This window comes from Drosophila simulans, chromosome 3L (genome assembly GCF_016746395.2).
Source record: "Drosophila simulans strain w501 chromosome 3L, Prin_Dsim_3.1, whole genome shotgun sequence".
Lineage (NCBI taxonomy): Eukaryota > Metazoa > Arthropoda > Insecta > Diptera > Drosophilidae > Drosophila > Drosophila simulans.
In genome coordinates this window covers 18,833,868-18,851,000 of record NC_052522.2, presented here as the reverse complement: position 1 = coordinate 18,851,000, position 17,133 = coordinate 18,833,868, and the positions used below count along the sequence as shown (strand labels likewise).

Sequence of the window (17,133 nt, the reverse complement as noted above, 5' to 3'; positions counted from 1 at the left end):
TACTTTAGTTCGAATGGATCGAATGGATTTTAAGCCTATCTCATCCGTAGAGATAATACCAAGAATGTCTGCTTCCATAGCAAACCCGTAAATTATAATCCTTTCCAAAACCAGCTTTTTATATACCAACTGAAAGTTATTCTTAATAGGGTGTTTCCCAACAAGATTGAGCAGTCCCAAAGCCCTATAAATCTTTGTGGGAACTTTCGAGTTGATCCATTTCAAATAATACAAATCCGGAGGGTCAAAAGCTCACTGAATGTTTAACCCTAACAACAGTTACACATGGTTACTTTTTACCGGTTAACGTTTATTCGATCAGAACACCTTATCTCTGCCGAGTTTCTGTTCGACGGGCTTTTTGTTTACTCAACAACAGAAATTGCGGCTGCTACGTTCTTTTTTTCGACAGTTTTCGTTTATTTCAATCGAATCAATATTGCCGTCGAATGAATGGAGAGTCTTATCTTCCGCGGGGGGTGGGGAGGAGAGGGAAAAGTGGGGTTGGTGTCTGGAATGCGTGTGTGTGTCTACATTATTTCATTATTTGTTGTCAAAGTTTCGGCTGCCGCGGCAGCGACTACCAGAAATACTACCATGCCATCGATAGAGCTGGAAAATCAGTAAAAAAAAAAGAAACGGAGGTAGGGGAGTGAAAGAGCCGCTGATTGCAGGTGCTGGCTGTCTCCGGTGACTCTACCTGGAAAAAGTTGGAGTATGTAGTATGTCTCTGGTACTCCTCGGCTTAATCTGTGATCAAGATAAGCCATTGCATGTCGATCGTTTCGTGTTCGAGATCCCAGATCCCAGATCCCCTAGATAGTTATAGTTTTCCGCTGTCTTTCTCTCCCTGCTTCTTTCTCATTTCTTGCGTCTGTGTGTGGAAAATTATGTTTCTCTGCGGTCATAAATTATGCGTAACGCGACACCTTCGTCTACAGGTTTCCAATGTGTCGTTAAATATTTTATTTCATTTTTTATAGCTCTGCCATTGGATTTCGCATGAAGCGAATGGCGGAGGACTCGGATCGTTGGGGCCAGAATGATTTCATTAATTCTTCAGTTAACAACAGACGCTCCCAAGGTTAGACCCGTCTTATAAAGGCAAAGGTGTTGCACCAACTGCCCGCCAGAGCCTGCTAAAAATATCAATTTACATACCGGGACTGAGGCACAGGGACATCATGTGGTGCTCCTTGTGCCCAATTCCCAATTCCCAGTCCCCTATTCCCGGTTTCTCCAAGAGCAACGGGCCAGGCCCGCACTTTCGCAATTCGAAAAATTGCGCTTTGTCACACAGCAAACGACTTGCGGCCGCCTGCTGGGGCGACACTCAAATGCCAGGCCGTGCTGTTTTTCTGTTTTTCTGTTTGGCTGGCTGCTCCTCCTCTGCTGGTCGCAACTGCCGAGTGTTGCCTGTTGACTGGGCACCGTGGTACCGGATCGTCCTGTTTAATGATCTGTAAACGGAATGGAAACCTAAGAAAGGGTTCAGGTGAAACCTTGCCACTTTATGGCCGTAGATAAAGCTGATGGTATTAATTGTCTTGAAGATTTATTTATTTTTTGTAACTTAATAATAATAATAATATTTAAGAATATTTTAAAGGCTCACTAGAGTGCATAGGAATTTTTTAATAACTTAAAGAGTTATTTTCTACAAGTATTTTTTAGTATTCATCTCACAAATCCTTGACCACTGTGCCCGTTGACCTCCCGCAGCTTTCCGGCATGTCTGGTTGTCTCCGTTCTCGGATCTTCCCTCCTCCACTCTATGTCTCAAACAGGTGATCATTTTACAAACGGTCCTGGCTACCTGTTCCCGCTGGTCCCGCCGATCCGAGAATCCCGAAAGTCGGCCATAAATTATGTTTTGTTTGGTTTTTGTTGCTCGCTGCTTTTTGTCTCCTCCAGTGGGCTTGGCTATAAATTTCTCGTTGACTCTTTCCACTTGTCAAAGTCTTTTCATTTTCTTGGTGCCTGGCGTATGTTTTTTATGAATTTTTGGGGCCTCTGCTTTGGCTTAATTGTGACTGGGAGAGGATTATCTCGTTTTTTTTAGCAATCCGCTGCTGCAAAAAATTTATCGACAGGCGCATTGACACTCGGCCAGCGAGTCAGTTAGTCAGTCACTCAAGTCAGTCACTCAATTCAGCAGGCAGACGTCAGTTGACTTGTCACTCGCGACGGGTTTGTCAGTTTCGTATCCTGGTAACCGTTTTTTTCTGATCCGCAATGATGGAGCTGTCAGCTTAGGCGCTAATGTGCATACTAATGTCGGATGCTTGGAAGGTTTATGACAAACCGATTGGGAATTGACATCGAAACTATTTGCGAATGTTCTGGGATTATTTGTGATAGCAGATCAACAGGTGCTTAAACTAAAAGTTGATTTATTGGAGGAGATACAATCAGTTTAAAAAGGAGTTTATAAAGGTGTTTCGTAGCTAATTCAATATACTCTCATTTATTTATCTATACTCAAAACTTAAAAAGGTATTACTCAAACACATGATACAGTACAATGGGCAAAGGGACACACATAATTATAGTTTAAGAGTCAACAATGGTGCCACAATGTTGTCATATCATTCTCAATTTATTGAGACCGCAATCATCAGCTGCCACATGTGGCTTTCAGTTCCACCTTTTGCCTGTTCCACCTCCGATGCCGTTGGCAATTTGTCCGCGGGCAATCGGCAGTATGCGTTCCCGTGATCATTTACCGATCTTGTTATAATTATAAAACCCACAATTGTCTCATTGCGGGTATCCTCTGCCGGAGTCTAATCATGTTGAGGCCCGGGCCACTCCTCCAATGGGCAACCGATAATTTACGGACAACCTGAGCAAACGACCCTCGTAATTATAAAACCATTTCCCACTCCGTTGCACTGGATCTGGCCCTCATTTTCTCTCTGTACACACGGCTTGTTTAAATAACACCAACATATTGATTAATTTTCGAGGCACTGCCGAAGACGGGACTTGACATGGCTCGAAACGGGCCAAAAGCAGGTCTCGAGTCGTTCATCAAACTGGCCAAGTCAACTCGTTCCCCGTGCTGCAATTCATCAAACTGCGGGCCAGAATGTGTTGCCTTCTGCCTTGTCTCGCTGCACAGTGAGAAATATTAGCTATACATTAGATATAAAAACTTAATGATAAATAAAATGGATCTTTTTCTTAACTGAAACTAAAAGTTGTTTTGGACTCGCCGTTTTTCTAATAAAACCATTGAGTACCTTACTGTTTGCCATCAATGTTTTTCCCAAGTGCCCTCTGATTTTGTTTTGCCTTGTTTTGTTTGATTTATTTTGCAGCTCCTTCAATTTTCCCCATTCAGTCATATCATTAGGCTTCAGGCTCTCTCTTTGCCCGGTTTTTTTTAACCATTTTTGGCCCCTGCCCGTTGTGGTTAGCGGAGGAAAACCGAAATCAATTTGACATGATTGCCATGGATCATAATTTTTTTCTTTCTCTTTTATTCGGTTGGTTTCTACGGCGCTTTCATTGGACACCGTGTTTTTGGTGTGTGTTTGTTTTGAATATTTTGTTTGCCGGCTATTAGGTTTTGATTATTTATGAGCTGAACCCATGGGCACACACACACACACACTGGCCGCAGAAAACAGCTCATGGCTCGTTGGAATTGGCCCGGCAATTAGCCAACACAAACGCCTCTCCTCCGACCGAAAAACGATTATTTGTTTTTAAATGAAAAATCACCAAAAATCACAGAAAAGCTTGAAAGACAAAGAAGATCATCTTTCGGTTCCTTTAGATGTGGAACGTTTTTTTTTTATTATTTTCGCATGCCAACAAACTATTTGTCTTTGGCCAACAATCAAGCTGAAATTGCCTTTTAATGGCAGTTTACTTATTTATTTATTTGTTTATCTTGGCATATCTCAAAGGTTTGCCAACATTGAGCGCAGCTAAAAACTAAATAATACATGCAGACTCCCGACCAATTTATCTTTTATAAATTTTTCAATAAATTTATGGCTCTTCGTTGGCTTTTTGCTTGCGTTTTTTCGATTGTTTACGAAAAACATTTATTATGCATAGTTTGGTTAGACAGGCGAGCAAGCTATCAATTTTTCACCTTTCGTATCTGGCAGATACATCAAACAAAAGTTGAAACTTGTTGCCTGGCTTGAGTTTCTGGCTCTTTCAGCCTGGGTGCTTGCTAACTGTGTCGCTAAATGTGCGTTGCGGTGTTGTTGGGGAGATAAATTCCATAAAAATCAACAGCAACACACTCTAAAATCGACGACTGACTACCTAAGCAACAATAACAATGAGAAATGAGAAATGACAAAGGCAAACGACGACGACCACGACGACGCTATCTTAGGGAGAACTGATGATGATTTATGAGCGTCAGAAATCAAGTAGAAAATTACGGTAATAGAAGAACACAAGGCAGACTGCACACAGATACTTGCGCACTCACACACCGCACCGAATTCAAACTCATAGATACGTACGCAACTACCTAAAATTCCAACTTTACTCGAGAGGTTAACACAGACCACCGAAAACCGAAAATACGTACAAACAAAATCGACACCGTTCGTTGGGCAATTTTAACTAGAATTTATTTCGAGTTTGGGCAAACAGAGCCCACATGAAAAAGCGATAAAAACATGTTTTCCCCGACCGTTTCGTTCGGGGCAGATATTTTTAATATGCTAATTGGCAATGCAAATATTGAGCTAGCGCCTGCTTGAAGCAATTTGCATTTTATTCGAACAAAACCGAAAACCAAAAGTGTCGGTTATAAATCCAATGGCACACTCGCGAGTGTGGGAGAATAGAAATAGGAATTGGACACAGAAACACACATACCATATTTATGGCATTTTTTCCATCGTCGAGCATCAGATTCGCTGTGAGTCTAATTCATTTAGCAAGACGACACCTTGTTAGAGCCCTGACTTATGACGGGATGTGTGGGGATATTTTCCAGCTGCCGTGTGTGTGTGTGTGTGGGTTTTAGCTGGAAATGTAGCGACTAGGTGTTAATTTTGTTTGTTATTCGAGCCAGTCGACAGTGCCCACATTCCCCCCAATCCCAAAGAACAAATAGTTCCCAAACAACACGAGCAACGAAGAAACACAGATCTAAAATGAAAATTCCCATTTAAAATGAAAATTAACAAGACATGCGGGCGAGTGTAGGTGTTGGGAAAATTGGATGGGGCATAGGGAACAGGCTTCAACAAGTGGAAAATCCAAATGGAAATTATCTTTGGGGGTCATTAAAAATTTAATGTAACAAGGGGTCGAATGTCACAAATTTAAGATTTAAGTTTCCAAAAGGAAATGCCTTTCTAATAGGCCAGCAAAATTGAATGAGCTAATGGTAGATTTAATTCGATTTCTTAATGCATTCAATTCTTATACTAAAGAAGCACAAATCTGAAATGCATTTTATCGAAGTGACTCACAAGTTCATTAACGCAGGCCAAGTGGATTCCTTTGATTGGGTAAGATTTGCTGGGCTTCTTAGAAAGTTTCCCGCAACACATCCTTTTGATCACTGATTCCCCCAAAAGAGTCAAACGAAAACAAGCCCAATGAAACTTATTTAATATGCCTTATATAGAAAGCAGTTAATTAAATCGACCCTGTAGGAGGGCGGCTGCTGCTGGAGCTTCCCTTGAAATCAGTTAACAAAAGCCCAAAGATAAACAGAGCCAGTCGAGGAGGATGCAAAGCAAAGGGGCACAGAGACCTCAAAAAAAATAAAACGATTCGAAAAAGGAGAGGAAAGTAAAGGAATGGAGCTGAGCAGACCCGAGTTGAGTTGCGATGAGTGTGTAAAATGCACAAGTTTAAACAGAATTCAGATCGAGATCGGAGGAAGGAAGGGCGCGATGGGCAGGCATCATTAATTCTCACCCAAGTGTTGCACGACGAACGGAGTGTTTTCCTCAGCCCGCTGTGCATATTTCCAATTAAAGCGACTTGCAACTCTAATGAACTTGAAGATATCAATCTACGCGCTGTTAACCCTAAAAAACCGCAGACAGACGGCGACGAAGAAGTCCGGCACGAAATAAATGTCAGGCTAATTAAAAGGCAAGGAAAAAATCTGCGGCTGCAATCGAGCATGCAATATTACTCATAAATTTCCCGTCCTGTCTCCTCTTCGGTAGCAACTTTGTTTAGAGGCAGCAAATTAATTGAAATAGTACCAAAAATAGAAGTCCAAACCGTAGTTTCTGTTGCATGTATCCCACAGATACGCATCTCTGGGATGCATCTACATCTACGCACATGTTTCGCTCGCCAGTCGCCACCTCCATCTTCATTCCAAATGGGAATGGAAAGGAAGCGCTCGGCTCGCGTTAAAACAAACAAAAACATATTTTTCTTATAAACAGAACTCTGAACAAAATAATTTTATTTTCAGCAGGCAGGTTCTCTTGTATCGCAGTATCTTCTTTTTGCTCCACCTCTCTTAAATATACACTTAAAAAAGTTTGAAAAGAATGAGTTTAAAAAAGAATAGAATATATATTTTATAAGTATTATCATTTTAATTTCTACTTCAGAATACAGAATTTTAAATCCTTACAATCCTTATCTATTTAACCTTAAATGAAATGAATTTCATTCACATTGATGATATAAAGTACAACAAATTTTCTCTCTCTGCACTTGAGTATCTTTTTGGGCTCTCGCATCGAAACATAATTAATTTCTGTTTGTTTAAGGTCTGCGCCTGCGACTGACTGTTGTTTCCTGCGACGCGATGACGATGGCGATATTTGCTTTGCTCGGAGCGAAGGAAGGGTGCTGCTCCTTGAGATTCATTGGAATTTCAATTTTCAAAAAACGATACTCCGCACAATACATATTCATTGTCGTGGCTCGTCGTCGTTTTGGGCATTTAAATGCCTGCTCATAAATTTGTTTTCTGCTTTTTGCAATGTCATAAATTAAACATTTTCGAAACTGATACGTTCTGCCCCTCCCTGTGACTGCTGGCTGCTTTGTTTTTATTGATCATCAAGTTGACATTCGGCGGAGAGAAAGGAAGATCGAGGCAGTGGGAATATTTTGCCATAAATTATGCGCCTAATTAATTGGCCTACAAATTCCAATTCCTTCGCTCAGAATCTTTCCCAGTTAATTAGTCAGAAACTGAAAAGCGTTTGGAACCAGTCTTGAAACTTGGATCGTCTTCATTTTGCCTCAGCGTGTTCATCTTTTTTGTTAGTTTGAATTTCAGAGATTTGTGTGTCGCAGATTTTTAACTTTGAATTCACATTCAAATTCAGCTTTTCTTGGAAGTTGATTTGTTCAAGCCTTGGAATTGAATAGAGAACAATTTCTAAGATTTCTTAAGCAGGAGATTTATAATGACAAGCTGGTTTTACAAAGAATTTTAAATTAACAACTGCGCATCAAATAACTTTTCGAAGTGTCGTTGGCATTTATTCTTATGAGATAAATGAATTATTGCTCTAAGTTATTGGTATTTTCTTCACTAAAAATGGCAGTTTGCTTTATTTAGAAGGAACATTTGGCCCAGATTTTCGTATGTGTTTAAAAATACTTTTCCTCCTAAAGTCAATATTTGTTAAAAAAATCTTAAATCGATTTCTTGCTCATTCTGAGAAGCTACTAATTGCGAAACACTCGATTTCTATGATGGGTAATACCCCAAACAACCGAAAAATAATTAACTTCGAAAGAAAAACGACATCTCCCCACATTTCGCCATGATCTATCTCCAGTCCTATCTCAATTAGGCAAGCCAGAGGAAAACAAAGAACGCAAAAGCCAGAGGCAGACGTTCATAATTAAAAAATTGTCATTTTGTTGTCGTTTGCTTAACTTTATCTGCAATTGGTTACAGCGGAGATTACACCTGGCAAATTGTGCGGCGGAGGTGGTAAATCAAAGGCGGCAAATTGTGGGCTCACAAATACGCGGCATTGTTGCTCCTCCGACTTATCTCAGTTCTCTTGGCTCTCGGTTTGGTTAGGCAAATCTTTTGCGGCACTCCCGCACTCGCACTTTCGGCTTCAGCTTCAGATACAGGCACAAAGTACAGATATAGATACAGATACGGCTACGGTTGCAGGGGCAACCTCTTCTACGGCATTTTATTTGTCACTGGCTGATTAAACTTGCATTATATAGACACATAAATATATGTACAAAGAGTGCCGTTAAAGCAAATAACAACAAGGCGCGCTCTTTAATAAGAAATAAAAAAAATGGTGGAGGGAGTGAAAAAAGTTAATTAAATTGTAAGCGAGTGGCTGCCTCCTCCATTGGCACACACGCAACTTCTTCATCATCCGGCGAATGTCTGGCCCCTTAATCCCGTGGCGTGATTAAAGTAGTCCACTTTCGGCTAGGCCCAGGGATAAAACCCCCGGCCATTTTCCATTTTCCGCAGCCCCACCCACGCTTTTCCCCCGTTGCTCCCTTATTCCGTCGGCTTTTCCTGTTTGCTCTTTGGGAGCTGCCGCCTTTCCCTCTGTTTTTCTTTCGTGGCTTCCCCGCTTTTGAAGTGCTGCCGCAGAGACAACTGCAATTGTTCCTTAGCCGCCCACAAATTTATTGTCCAAATATTAATATTTGCCCGGGCACCCAGAACATAACTCAGGCCGCAAATTGTGGCAACTCTTTTCTTGGCTCTTCGGCCAGCCTGTAAATTATGTCGCCAATTTCCATTTTTTTTTTACAGCAGACTGTCTGGCATAAGCGCGTTTTTATGCTTATTGCATAATTAAGTTATTCGGCCTTTAATATTTTCTAATTATACCAGATTTATATACCTTTTTTATGGCCGCTTTTACGATTAGCAACATTCGGCGATGCTCCAAATTTTCGCTTTTATGAAAGTTACCAACTTAAGGCTTTTATAGCTGCATCTTAAATCATCTGTTATCAGATAACTCATCGTAGCTCTTTTTGCATCTCATTACAGCTGGGCGGAATCGAATGAACCAGAAAATCAACCAGAAAGCAGCTAAGCCAACGGAATGGAAAAAATGGTAAGTTGAAAAATGGCTTAGAACTTAAAGATAGTTTTAAATTAGTTTTAAAGTATTATCTTGGCTTAGAAAGTGCAGACTCTCCTACCCTGTAATTTGGTTCTCCCCACTATTTTGCATGCAAGAAGACATCAGCTAGACGCAAATATAAATAGAAGGCCAGAAAACTTGACCTTTCCCCCGCCAAACACTTTGCCTCTTGGCTACTTCATTGCGCTTAGTTTGCCGCACAATGGAGAGCAAAATGCCAGGGCCCTCTATTTGTGACCCGGCCAGTGCAATTGACCAAGGAGCCAAGGAGCAGGAACCCACTGCTAGTCGGCATCCAACATCATAAACATCCTCTTGGTCTGCGGTTGTCGGCAGTTACTTTTCAACGCCAATTTTGCTCTTCAAAACGACCCATCTCCTGGTGCAGAGAGAGAAAAAAGACTGGTTAATCTACCATTCATTGGTTTAAAAACACATTTTTATTGTACTCCTTCAGAACAGCGAGATTTGTAATGATTGTCCTTCGATTGAAAGCTCTTAAATTCATCTCAAGATACTTTTCAAATTATTTTCCCCCGTGTAGGACTATTCTTTTCGTTTGAGCCTGGTTTTCTGGTTTCGGCTGCCGTGGGCGATGCATCTTCAGACGCGACTTGTTGCCCCATTGTTGGCTCACCCTTTTGAGCGGAGAATATGGGAACATGGCTGAGAGACCGAGAAAGAGAAGAAAAGAGATAGAGAGCTGTATCTGAATCTTGGGGCAGGCATATCTTTTGCCACTTTAACGTTAACGAGCTGTTGACTTCTTTCTGCTTTTGCCGGCAGTTGAGTTGCCAAGTTCTTTAGTTCGACTCTCCCTGCACAGTCTTCATCATCATCTGGCTGCCAGCTTTGCCTATCCATCATTCTCTCATATTTCCTTTTGGCTGCTTTAATGCAAAATATCCTGGCAAGCCTTTCAGTCTAGTTAGCATCTTGCCGTCTCTTTCGGCCGCCCTGCAGCCGTCTCTTTCGCCGGCACAACTTGTCTGGCCAACTGTCGAAGCTTTTTGTTGATATGGAGTGGTTTTTTTTTCTCTCCAGACACTGTTGTTGTTGTTGTTTTATTTTCGTTTGTTCAGGGCTCATTTGTTATGCGAGACATTTCGAAATGTTCTCGTAATTAAAACATGAGAATATTTCCATAAATACAAACATTGATTCGGCCAGATGCGCAAACATACTGCAATGACACATCATCATCATTCTCAATCCGTTCGCTCGATCTTCGTCGTCGGCCGTCTCGGTTTTTTGTTTACAACGCGTTTGCCTAAGCTTACAAATAACTAATTTAATATGCCAAACATGCAACGTCTCCCTTCGCAGCATGTGGCGCTCAACTCGCCCAGGGAAAGATGGAATTACTTGGTTAATTGAATTATAATTGTGGACGGCAGGCAGCTATATATTCCTAACCCCCCTGTTCCCAGGTTTCCCCACCACCAGCACACTCCCTCGCGTTGATCACGTCGATCATGTCGAGCAGTCAATCAATGTTCCAAAGATATTTTCATATTCTCGGTGCCAGCTCGTTGGTGAAATGTGTATATATTCCGTGTAGCCCATAGGCTGAGTTCATTAGAAATGCCAGTGCAGTGAGGGATCTGCCTCGGGATGGGTTTCAGTTGCTTGGGGGATTGGGTACAGAGATTGTTATGATATTTATGGGTTATGGAGTAATAGGAATGCGTATGAGTTGCACGAGTGACACAGGAAAGATTAATCATATATTATAGAATCTACAAACGATTGAGTGCCTGCCACTTATGAAAAAGGATAGCATTTAGAAGAAAACTAAATCTATATATATGTATATATATCTAACTGAATTTGATTCGAACTTTTTCCCAAATCAGTTTGCACCTTTCGGTCTCCCAAAATTGCCCCTGATTCAATTCGATTGAACTCAACTTTTATGGCACGTCGGCAATGGCGTCAGTGTAAACATCAGTGGGCATCCACCTAAGGCGGATCACGCGCCGCGTGGAGAGAGAGGAGGAGGAGGAGGTGGAGGGCAGGGCCACAGGTGAACCACCCGTTGAGTGGCTGGGGAGGATGGAGCGGGCTGGAGTGGCACATCAGCCCAGCTCATTCGACATCCCTTCGTGCTGTTTCCTGCCCGAAAAACACGCGCTGATTGCTCGGGCTGTTGAAATGCGCTTGGAAAAATAAACCAAGAGGCCAGCGCGAAAGGCATAAATTATTTGGTGCAACAAAACCCCGCCCGTTCCCGTGGAAAATTAAGGTGACCATATGTGGCCGGAGGGCACCCAACCGAGAGCAAGTGAAGCAAGAAAAACAGTTCATAAAATCAACAAACACCAGCGGCAAAAGCTGGAGCCGAACAAAGATCCACAGAAGCTGAAGTCGAGGAATGGGAATTGTAATAGGAATAGGAATCTCGAACAGCATTTGAAATGCCGTGCAGGGAATTCCTGTGTTGCTGTTCGTGTTTCAAATAAACTTCGAAATGCATAAATAGTTTACAACAATAACAGGGAATCAGCAGAAGCAGCGGCAGCAGCAGCGTTTCCCCGAGAAGAAAGAAAAACAGGAACAAGTGCGTTGATTGCAGCCAGCCGGCTGTACTTTGCAGTGGGAGTTGGGTGGAAAATCGTGGAAAAACTGCCAGAGCTGGGCGGGGGAAATCATGTGGGCCGAGCTATTTTGAAAGCGACTGTCGAGATGCCGAGTGCAGAATGGAGAATGGAGATTCGAGAATTCAGAATGCAGTTGCATCTGCATCTGCAGCATACCAAGAGTTCATTGGATCCCACTTCCTCTGGAGCGAATTTCCACCCAAAAAAAAAAAGATGCTGCTCATTTACATTATTTGTGTTGTTCAGCTCATTTGATTTCCTCGAACTGAGACCAGAGGGAAATTAAAGCGTTGAAGGGAGTTTCAACTGCATAAACTTTCTTATTTAAAGTGGCAGTCCTCTGCAAAACACAGGGCTTTATTTTCTAAATTTCAAATCAGTTTTTCAGTTTTATCTGCGCACGGAATCGTTTTCCATTTGCGTTTAAAATAAAATGGTAACCCATTCCACCGGCCAACTGTAACCACTTTACAACTTCAATTTCTTGTTACAAGTGCAACATTTTATTAACCCTCGAGCGGTGCCCACCCCCCAAACTCCACCCCATCCGTCGGTTCGAACAATTTCCCTACATATTTGGCGCTTTGGCGTCGTAAATATTTTTATTGCACGGCCATAAAAAAGAATAACACACAAACAGAACGAAGGAAAAAGTGCAATAGACTATCAACAGTTTCACGCCTTCCTTCGCCCTTTTGCATACTGGCATGTACATGCGAATATCGGTTGATATTTTCCGAACGCTTCGCTTCTTTGTTTATGCCACACATGTTACGCCTACGAAAAACTCGTATAAAACTCTCTGGGGGAAGTACGAGTATTTCTGGGCCCTGTCCCATTGTCTGCCTTTGAGTCGGAATAGGATTCGGAATCGGTCTGGAGTTCAGTTAAGTTGAGTCGAGTTGACTGGCTGTTGTTTCTACATTTGCCAGCCATATGTGGCATGAAAATGCTAATGGGGCAACTTCGGTGCTACCTAGGCGCTGCACTGGAAAAAACACATTATTCTACTGAATGAAGGATTCTTAAATATAAAGTTGAAACATAAACCTTTTCCTCAGTGCTGGTATCTATTTATATAGCAGTCTGATAGCCAGATTGTTTGTCTGTCAATCAAACTTACAAATTATGCGAACAACTTTGCGTTGGCGCACTCTTCATACCGTGTTCAGTAAATGGAAATCAACTTAAAGTTGCATGATAAAATTTTCAATGTAGAATATTAATATATATATGTGCCTATCGCGGAAAACTTGACCTGACTGACTCTGGAAATATTCCCGAATATTTGAGTTTCAGAATTTGAGAGCTGAATGACAGCTGCGGCTGATACGCGGCGTACAAAGTTCATCTGTCAGCTAGAAATCGGAATTCGGATCCGTATCAAGAGTCATGTGCTGTCCACTTTCGAACTTTTTAGGGTGGCGGCATTTCCCCTTTGAAATGCCACAAAGTGCCACAAACAAAAAACGCTGATAAGCCCGCGATTTATTTACGATTTCGTTCGATTTGGGGCCTGATGCTTTCATAAATTTAAATTCTACAGTGGCCCTGGCATTTCAATTAAGCAATTGTTGTAAATTGTGTTCTTTTTTCGATTTTCCTGCTCGCCCTCACTACTTCTATTTCCTTTGGCCGATATTGATTTTGATATTGATATGACGTGATATATGACTGACTGGTCGAGCATCAGCCTGTGCATCGATAAGATTTCCGTGGGCCTGGTCGAAAGAAATTAGTCAAAGTTGGAAGCGCTTGCATGCAAATTATTGTTATGGCCAATTTGGCCATTAGCCACAGCGCCATAAATTATAAACAAGACCCAGAGCAGCCGAAGTCGCCGAGATGCGAGATGCCTCATTGAAATTCCCCTAGCCGAAGGCTGAAATCCAAAAGCCAAGAGCTCCGGGGGCAAGACGACTGACTGCCTGGGACATGTGCCTCGCATTTCAGATTTCCATCCACATCCAAACACACTAAGTATATATTCCAAGTATACGTAGATTGAATTTGGTAATTTGTGGTCTCGCATTGGTTTATGCATTTGGAATTGGACTGCAACTTTATGACTTGAAGAGGGTGCTAAATTAGTTGGAAAATATTTGGAAATATGTGTCCGGGGAAGGGGCAACCGATGTTTGTGGTCGGTATTTATAGAATGTCTTTCGCCTTTACTTAAGTTGGTAAATTAATCAGATTTCTAAACGACACTCGCTGGCCTGACAAATGTGCAGACTATAAATCGGTGTGTTTAATATTATTTATTTGAATGGTTTATCTCTGAGGTCGAGATTTAGAAATGTCGTTTTTATTAAAATTATACGTGTTTTGAGCACACAGATTTCTCCGCTGGCACGGGTCTTTTGCGCCAAAGGAGGAATTTTTTATGGCATTCCATTCCATTGAAATCTTTCATCTATTGATCGAACTCATTTTGTCCGATTTGGACACACAAAATTTACGCAACTAATTGATTTTGATATTTATTTAACATTTTTACAAGAGAGCCAAGAAAAGCAAACGCAGCAGCAGCAATGCCATTAAAAGCCATTAACTGAAAACTTAAACGCATGCCAGAGACACATAGCCGAATGGTGGAGAAGGGGTGAAGAGGAGCGGAAGAATCGGAAAACGGGGAAAATGTTGAAAACGGGGGAAAATGGGTGGCAGGCAAACCGGCGACGGTGGCTGCCGCGTGTTTATCGCTGGGCGTCGGGTCGTGCACGCATGCCAGCAAAATAAACCAAGCTAGAAATGCCATTAAATACGAGAGGAAAATACAGAAAAGTACAAAAAAAAAAACAAAAAAAAACATATACATGTAATACAAAGCAAGCCAAAAAGAGGAAACCAAGGAATATGGCGAGGCAGCGGCGACAAACAAACATAAAAATCAATGCCGGGCGGAGGAAGAGCCACCCACCAGGATAGCTGGGCACCCGGGGCGTATGCGTAATATCGAAAGAGCAGCGCAGGCAAGCATGAAAACAGAGCGAGAGCGGCGACAAATTTATAGCATTGAAATGGAAACCAGACATCGAGACGTCAAATTGCCCACACACACACAACACACACTAGATTCAAAGTCAAAAAGCATTGAAACTACTGCAAAAGTGGCTGGGCGAAACAAATAAATAAATAAAAAAAATCCTTTTTGCCAGGCCGCAACTCTAAAAATGGCAATTTATGAGCCATGCGAAGCGTTGTTCGCCTTGGATTAAATTGCATAAATTAATTGCTAGCCATCGAGAATGTTGCCAATTCGCGTTGGCGACTCGTAAATAAATAGACTAATGTCTGCGAATTAATTCCGAATATTCGGTCAAAGCAAACAAATCGTAAATTATGCTTTTTCGTTGCAAACTATTTGATTATTGATTTGCCCTCTTTGTTATACCTATGCATATAAATCTATAGCATTTGCCTTGTGATATTCAAAAACAAAAGGCTGTTACTTTCGTTAGTAAACTATTGTTGGTGGCCAAAATGAGCTTAGTGCTTCATTGTGGCACATCCACTGTACTACTCTGACCCAGCCCAGCAATTAAGCACCTTTCGCAGGTGGGGGTCACACACACAAGACCACGATCCCCAAACCCTGTGTCACCGATGTATCCTCAACTCCCCACCTCGTAGCTCACCATTAATTATCCATGTCAGCGGCATTTTGTCACACAACAAGCATCGCAGCTACGGAACATCCTCGCATTTTCCGGGAGCATGTTGCAGATATATTTCACTTAATTTCCACACTGACATTAATTAATACCCGTGTGTGTGTGGGTGTGTGAGGGAGACCGCACGTGGTTGTTAGCCGACAACAAAGGGCACTAAAAATGTTTGCACGCCGAGATGGGGAGCAAGTTTGGCCCCCAGGAGGAGCAGTACAACCAGAGCCGGAGACATGCTAAATTGTCAACCTAGAACTTCAGACATAACATGCATCATTCATGCCGGAATGTATGAGTGTGTGTGTTTGTGTATATGTGTCTGTGTGCTTTTGGGGTCTTCTTGCCCTCTTGACGCTTTCAAATGACCATAAAAATCGTTTTTATTGCATGTGTCACAACAGCCGGGAAAACTCTTACCGTAATAGTTTTTCCCCGCTGCTTCTTTTTTGTGTGTCAATGTCGCCGGCAGTTGGTTGGTTATTTTTTACTGCGGTTCCCTTTAATTGCCGTAAAAATAAAACAGCCACCACAGACAGCGCGACGACAGTCGTAAAGCCACCTCTATTCCTGGCTTTCCCTGGTCTTTCAATTAGCTTTCCATCAACGCACATCAGCATATTTATTTTTTAGTAGCCGAGCTGCATTTATGATTCAATTACTTTTATTACGAAATCGGGGTGTAAAAATGCCATCGCCGGTATTAGCCATAAAACGGTCGATTATCAAATATGGCCATAAATGTAAATCGTTGATAAATGGCAATAACAGTATTTTCCATTTGGACAGCGAAAAACCAACAAATGGCAATAAAATAAGTGTCTCGGGAATGGAGGATCGTTATAGGAAAATTTGAAACTCGATAGCGGTGAAAGGCAACTGGTTTTTACGGGCCAATGCACAAATAGCTATAAAATAAAGTTTGAGTGGAGTGAATAGAAGGCTTAAAACTAATTAGAAATAGACATTTAAATTTTATTTGGAAAGGCTTCGCATAAAAGTGTATTATGTATGCTGTGCACAATGACTTCCTTATACTCATATTTTCCCCAAATCTCATTATCATTACTCAGCACTCAATATATCTTTGTAACACCTCGTTTGGTGGAAAAGCCATGAACATTTTTATAGTTCCTCTTACGCCGCTGTGTTTTATGATGCGTTTAAGTTGCATCATAAAACCTCTCCACTCCTTTTTTTCTCTGGCCAGAAATAATGTTATTTTATAAATGTGCCACATCCTGAAGCAACAAAAATTATATATACACTTTTTTTATTCCTTGGGATATTTAATTTGTTACCCACAAAATTCCTTTTTGCGTTTCCATTGTCATAGGGGAAACGGAAATGGCACTGGAAATGGGAATGTGAATGGGAAAGGGAACGGGAATGCAAGGCAATTCGTTTTTAATTGTTTTCTTCTCCCCCAAAAGTATGCTAAATGCAGGGGGAGTGGCAACAACTGTCAAAATAAAAACGCTTGCTCATGCTGCAAAATTTGAAATGGAAAATAAAATCTGCCAACAGGACAACCACCCACACATGCAGGACTTGCCTGTTCCTATTTTTTTTCTTTTTGCCTTTTGCCAGGGAAGACACTTGACACTCTTTTGTATTTAGTCAGCCAGCCGACAGTTCACACCCCCCGCAGCACCCTAGCCCTTCCCCCACCCTTTGGCCAACCCCTTGCCACTGCAGCTGCACTTTTGTCTTGTTATTAGCAAAATTTGCGAGGACGAAGGAAACGGGGCTAAAATCGGAAATTTAATTTTATTTCCATGTTTTTGTGCGCCGGCAACTCTCGCACGT

General features: G+C 41.7%; 1 protein-coding gene across 1 annotated transcript in view; it reads left to right on the top strand.

Moving 5' to 3' along the window:
• LOC27206210 (frizzled-2) overlaps positions 1-17,133 on the top strand; it is an 89,812-nt gene that overhangs the window by 64,469 nt on the left and 8,210 nt on the right. Inside the window, exon 6 of the mRNA XM_039294217.2 lies at positions 8,960-9,026. The gene's annotated coding sequence lies outside the window, so the exon portion shown is untranslated. The remainder of the gene's footprint in view (positions 1-8,959; positions 9,027-17,133) is intronic.